Raw genomic sequence first — 7,459 nt, forward strand, 5'->3', positions numbered from 1 at the left:
AATTTACATTCCCACCAACTGTGTAAAAGTGTTCCTATTTCTCCACATCCTCTCCAGCATCTGCTGTCTCCAGATTTTTTAATGATTGTCATTCTAACTGGCGTGAGATGGTATCTCAATGTAGTTTTGATTTGCATTTCTCTGATGACCAGTGATGATGAGCATTTTTTCATATGTTTGTTGGCCTCACGTATGTCTTCTTTTGTAAAGTGTCTGTTCATATCCTTTGCCCACTTTTGAATGGGCTTGTTTGTTTTTTTCTTGTAAATCTGTTTTAGTTCTTTGTAAATTCTGGATATCAGCCCTTTGTCAGATGGGTAAACTGCAAAAATGTTTTCCCATTCTGTTGGTTGTCGATTCACTCTAATGACTGTTTCTTTTGCTATGCAGAAGCTGTGGAGTTTGATTAGGTCCGATTTGTCTATTTTGGACTTTGTTGCCAATGCTTTTGGTGTTTTGGTCATGAAGTCCTTGCCTACATCTATGTCCTGAATGGTTTTGCCTAGATTTTCTTCTAGGGCTTTTATGGTGTTAGGTCTTATGTTTAAGTCTTTAATCCATCTGGAGTTAATTTCAGTGTAAGGTGTCAGGAAGGGTTCCAGTTTCTGCTTTCTGCACATGGCTAGCCAGTTTTCTCAACACCATTTATTAAACAGGGGATCCTTTCCCCATTGCTTGTTTTTGTCTGGTTTGTCAAAGATCAGGTGGTTGTAGATATATTGTGTTGCCTCTGAGACCTCTGTTCTGTTCCATTGGTCTATATCTCTGTTTTGGTACCAGTACCATGCTGTTTTGATTACTGTAGCCTTGTAGTATAGTTTGAAGTCCGGTAATGTGATGCCTCCCGCTTTGTTCTTTTTGCTTAAAATTAACTTGGCTATGCGGGCTCTCTTTTGGTTCCATATGAAATTTAAGGTGGTTTTTTCCAGTTCTGCGAAGAAGGTCATTGGTAGCTTGATGGGGATAGCATTGAATCTGTAAAGTACTTTGGGCAGTATGGCCATTTTCATGATATTGATTCTTCCTAACCCTGAGCATGGACTGTTTCTCCATCTGTTTGTGTCCTCTCTTATTTCATTGAACAGTGGCTTGTAGTTCTCCTTGAAGAGGTCCTTATCTTAATAATATCTGATCTAATGAATATATGTTGGGTTTGCACTCCTGACTAGTGTGACAAGTGAGTAATTGAAAGTAATTTCTGGTGTCTAAAAGACTGTGAATCTTAAAGTGTAATTTAACTTAATATTCCACTATTTTTCTCTTTGTAGGCTAATAGCCTTCATTAGAGAGGTGATTTCCCACTTCTATTTTTCAGTACTCAATGCTATTCACCATTTCCTGGTATCTCCAATTAACATGCTTTGAGAATTTTCAGATTATGCAAAGGTTTCTAATGTTATTAGGGCTTTGTTTACGTTTTTTCCCATTTATTTATTTTATTGCATTTTAGGTTTTGGGGTACATGTGAAGAACATGCAAGATTGTTGCATTGGTACACACATGGCAGTGTGATTTGCTGCCTTCCTCCCCATCACCTACATCTGGCATCTCTCCCCCTGCTATCTCTCCCCAGCTCCCCACCCCCCCACCGTCCCTCTGCTATTTCCCCCCAACTGACCCCAATGTGTAGTGCTCCCCTCTCTGTGTCCATGTGTTCTCGTTGTTCAACACCCACCTATGAGTGAGAACATGCAGTGTTTGAACTTCTGCTCTTCTGTCAGTTTGCTGAGAGTGATGGTTTCCAGGTTCATCCATGTCCCTACCAAGGACACAAACTCATTGTTTTTGATGGCTGCATAATATTCCATGGTGTATATGTGCCACATTTTCCCTATCCAGTCTATCGTTGATGGGCATTTGGGTTGGTTCCAGGTCTTTGCTATTGTAAACAGTGCCAGGATGAACATATGTATGCATGTGCCTTTATAATAGAATGATTTATAATCCTTTGGATATATACCCAGTAATGGGATTGCTGGGTCAAATGGAATTTCTATTTCTAGGTCCTTGAGGAATCGCCACACTGTCTTCCACAATGATTGAACTAATTTATACTCCCACCAACAGTGCAAAAGTACCATTCCTTCTGAAACTATTCCAAATAGTACAAAAAGAGGGAATTCTTCCCCAATCATTTTGTGAGACCAACATCATCCTGATTCCAAAACCCGGCAGAGACTCAACAAGAAAAGAAAACTTCAGGCCAATATCAATGATGAACATAGATGCAAAAATCTTCAATAAAATACTGACAAGCCAATTACAACAGCACATCGAAAAGCTTATCCACCATGATCAAGTAGGCTTCATCCCGGGGATGCAAGGCTGGTTCAACATATGCAAGTCTATAAACGTAATTCACCACATAAACAGAGCCAAAGATAAAAACCACATGATTATCTAAATTGATGCAGAGAAGGCCTTTGGGCTTTGTATACTTTTTATTTACCCAAAAACTTTACAAATTCTGTCTTGAATATGCTAAACATAGTTATTAAATTTTTAGAATTATTGATTTTTGACTATTATCTAGCAGATCAAAATATGTTTGAACTAATTTCTTCACAATCCAAACGATGGATTTACACATCTTCACAATCAATTCATTTGCCTGAGTGAAAGCTACCTTTTAGTGTATTAATGTACAAAGTCACCACCTGTCAATTGTTTATTCACTTAAAATTATCTACTTTACTGGTATAGTTATGGGGATTATTTGTGTTCACGTGTGGTATGTGTCTGTTTGATATATTACAAAAATAATTTTCTAATATCAGTTTGGTTATCAGGACAAAACCAATACTTATTAACAAATTCCATTTTACAAATCTTGAATTTGTAACTGATTCTGCCAATCATTTCCAACTGCTTAAGAAAAAGTAAAGAAATGTCTAAGAATTTGAAATCAATTAGAGATTAAACATTTCCTTAGTGTGTTCTCCTAAAATTAAACAAAGCGGAGGGTTGTGGAGCTTTCAAGAGAAACTCATAGAGAGCTTGAACTTTCTAGTCTCTAGGAATGTTGGAAATGTGGGAACTAATAAATCACTAACATTGAAAACACAATAAAGGGAAGGACTGTCTGGAGTACACTGCTTGGTGACAGGAAGGGTTTTCTTGCAAAAGACTCAACTTTAGGGGTAGATAAAGCAAAAGCACATGCAGGTTGTTCATAAGTAATATTTGCATCTTCTGGACAGAAGCTGACCGAGGATCATTTTAAAGAAAAGTTAGCCACAAAAACTGCATGCAAGGGGTGACCACAAAAAAGGGTACAACCCAGAAGCAAGATTCAGAGCAAATTGTGCAAGCAGCTTCTTTCCCAGAAAAGCGCATATTCTCATGATGGCCACTATAGGACATTTCAAACAGACCCACAAGGGTACCTCCATGGGAGCTTTGATAACCAACAACAGACCAGAATGGAACAAGAGTAGATGACAACTATGAAAACCTCATGGAACTTTGCCCTCTCTTTTTCTCCCTCATCATACTTTCTGAGGCAGACCTAGTAGAACCGGAAGCAGGCCTGTGAGGGAGAAGATGTCAGAAGAAGGTGGAGAACCTTCTAGGTTGGACCCTTTCTAGCCCGTATCCTACAGCAGCTGGGGGATGCAGAAATTTGTAGGTGAATAAAAGTCTGAAGTTTTTAAATTTTTTGAGCTGCATTTATCATTATCTGAAAATGAGACTGCTTACTTTTCAGAATAAGACAAAAGACTAATTTGCTTTCAATTCTTGACAAAAATGAGATAACAGAGTCAGTGTAAGGGGACATCGTAAAAAACAATAAAATTACTTTTTTCTTGAAGCTTACCAAACTTCAACAAAATAAGTACATGTAAGACATTAAAAGAAATAAAGATGGTAACTCTATTTGGCATCATTTAAATGACACCAGTCAATCAAACTTAAGCAGCATGTAATTTGACTTTCACAAATTTAAAAATAAATGATAGTGTAAATAAATGATAGTGAATTTTCAAGTTCCTTAAATATTATTAGAACAATGTCTAGCACAGAGCAGATGCTCTCTCTCTCTCTCTCTCTCTCTCTCTCTCTATATATATATATATATATATATATATACACACACACACAAATATATATAAATAATGTATATTCATATATATATTTGTATATATATTTTTATTATTTTCTTGAGACAGAATCTGTCTATGTCACCTAGGCTGGTGTGCATAAGTAAATATTTTGGAATAAATATTTGAAAATGGCTGAAATAATACAAGTTTAATAGCAAAAATTAAAGAATAAGAAGTTAGATCAGTTAAATCAATTTGAGGATACAATTCAAAAATAATTTCCAGACAAGAAGCCTACTAAAATTTAAAAATGAATGAATAAAGTAAATAACAATATTATTACCCAGCCCTGTTCAGTTTTTTCTATTAATGTTAAGAACCAAGTTATAAAACTAATATATTTTTTAGAATCCAATAACTCTTACTGATCTAAAGCACAGATTTCTTAAGTGTCTTTTCATTAATTTTTGTTGGCACGATGAATTATAAAGTAACTTTTATATGATGATAGTTATTCTGTATCATCTGTGTCCATTTCTTGAAAATAAAGTTAAGTATCTGTTTCTAGCATAGGGGAATGGATTCATAGATGTACTGCTTATCAAATTAGTAAATTTTCTGTAAGTTAAATTTGTTGCTATGTCTTTACTCTTTTAATTTCTTATTTTTAATTGAAAATAGGAATAAAATACTTGCAAATTTTTTGTGGGCTATTAAGTTCAATAGCCATTAACCTTAGTAGAATATATTCTTTCCTGGCTTATGTTTCATAAACTGGAGATGTTAGATTGCCTTCCAGAAATCATATAAGCCTCACAAAATGTATGATTTTTCTAATGCTATCGTTTATAATTTGAAAGTTCTTAGACCATGGTTTGGATTTGGTAACAATTTTTTTTGCCAGAAAATAGTCTCTCTTAAAATAATACTGAACTCTTCAATCACGTAGCTGTTCCGAATTTATATTAGGGCTGGAATTCTGGCAAAACCAAGTAGTGTCTCTATAGATTTATTTCACTCTTTAAAGAAAATAGAAACTTGGTGATCCACAAAACAGAACATGGTAAAATGTTCAAACTACATTTAAAGAAATTATGAATGTTTATTCATCTTAATTGAAATTTAAAATCATGTTAATAGCAGGGTTTGACTCTTTTTTGTTAGTTTGGTTATTGCTGAATTAGTCTAATATTATTGATCTAATGACTGATCAAGTAAAACAATATAGTAAATTATTTATTAATTTATCAGAATTTATGAAGTCTTAAAATACCAAATCATGTTAAACCTTTTTAAATAAATTTTGGGAAACTGGTAATGGGCAACCATAATTTTTAATTGATACTTAGGTTTTCTTAATGGTTTATTCAATAACCAGGAAGTTAATAAAAGTAAAATGCCCAGGACAATTTGTCATTGAACTCTTTTAGCAAATATTTACAAAGAAAGAAAGACACTGTGATTAATGTTTTGAATGTATGACATGATAAGTCAGTGCTTTGGCTTCCCTTAGTGAAGATTAAGCATCTTAATTAAAAATAATCTTTTATCTCATCCAAATTAAGTCCAATTAACTTTTTGAAAGCAACAAGTATCACAAGCCTTAAAGAAAGGAGCCAGAACATTAAAAGACATAAACTATTAGTTCAGCAATATTTATCTAATGCTACCTAGAGCCATTATGCAGTCATAAATCATAATTTAACGTATATGTGAATTTCCAGATTATCTAGTGATTTCAAATCTCTTTTAAGGAATAGAGCAAAATGGTTTTTTCTTTTTCGCATTTTAAAATAAATTTTTGTTTTTTGTTACAGCAACTCACACATTTAGTTTACATTGTATAACAGAATAGAAGGCATATAACAAGAAACAGCTGTTTCTTGCCTCTTCCCTCAAATCTCAGCTCTACTTCCCAGAGGCAACCATGTTCAATTCTTTCAACTATGTCTTCTGCTAATTTACCCCCATATTTCCAAATAATACAATATGCTTCTATTTCTCGATTGTTCAATATTAGACATTATCTATTTGATTTCCTACTATAGAATATGAGGACTATTCTTATTATACGGTGGTTACTTCCCACTTTCCCTACCCTGTGCTCCAACATAGCTTTATCACAGTTTATGATTACTGTTTGATACTGAGACGAATAGTATTGCCTGATTACATTTTCCTTCTTTTTTTAAATTGCTCTTTAGGTTCTGGGGTACATGTGCAGATCATGCAGGGTTGTTGCATAGCTACATACATAACAAGGTGGTTTGCTGCCTGCATTCCTGCTTTATCTATATCTGGCATTTCTCCCCACGTTATCCCTCACCACACCCTCTCCACCACCCCCCTCGCTGTCCCTCCCTCAGCTCCCCCCAACTGACCCCAGTGTGTGATGCTCCTCTCTCTGAGTCCACGTGTTCTCATTGTTCAACACCTGCCTATGAGCGAGAACATGTGGTGTTTGGTGTTTGGTTTTCTGTTCTTGTGTCAGTTTGCTGAGACTGATGGTTTCCAGATTCATCCAAGTCCCTACAAAGGATAGGAAATCAACATTTTTTATGGCTGCGTAGTATTCCATGGTGTATATGTGCCATATTTTCTTTGTCCAATCTATCATTGATGGGCATTTGGGTTGGTTCCAGGTCTTTGCTATTGTAAACAGTGCCAGGATGAACATAGCTGTGCATGTGCCTTTATAATAGAATGATTTATAATCCTTTGGGTATATGCCCAGTAATGGAATTGCTGGGTCTAATGGAAGTTCTATTTCTAGATTCTTGAGGAATCGTCACACTGTCTTCCACAACGGTTGAACTATTTTACACTCCAACCAACAGTGTAAGAGTGTTCCTATTTCTCTGCATCCTCTCCAGTATCTGTTGTCTCCAGATTTTTTAATGATCTCCATTCTAACTGGCATGAGATGATACCTCAATGTGGTTTCGATTTACATTTCTCTAATGACCAGTGATGAGTATTTTTTCATATGTTTGTTGGCCTCATATATGTCTTCTTTTGTGAAGTGTCTGTTTATATCCTTCGCCCACTTTTGAATGGGTTTGGTTTTTTCTTGTATATCTGTTTTAGTTCTTTGTTGAAATCCTGATATACAAAGTAGTTTAAAATCCTGAAGCTTCACTGTGACAGACTGTTTCACTCTCCATCCCCACAGCCCCAACCCCAGATAACTGTACAAACTGTAGGATTTTCATAAACGTGGTTTGAAAATCATGGCATTCCATCTTTTGATGAAAACGTTAAAGAAACAGATTTAAATCATTCTGGGTTTAGGACTAGAACTCTGTTCCCCAACTTCATTCTCATTCTTTCTATTAGATTTTTAAACTGAAGTTAGCAGTGCAATATAAATGATTATAGGTATGGTTTCAGGAATGGATATATCTAAGTTTAATACT

Source organism: Sapajus apella, unplaced genomic scaffold (genome assembly GCF_009761245.1).
Source record: "Sapajus apella isolate SASKATOON/1434 unplaced genomic scaffold, GSC_monkey_1.0 scaffold8, whole genome shotgun sequence".
Classification (NCBI taxonomy): Eukaryota; Metazoa; Chordata; class Mammalia; order Primates; family Cebidae; genus Sapajus; species Sapajus apella.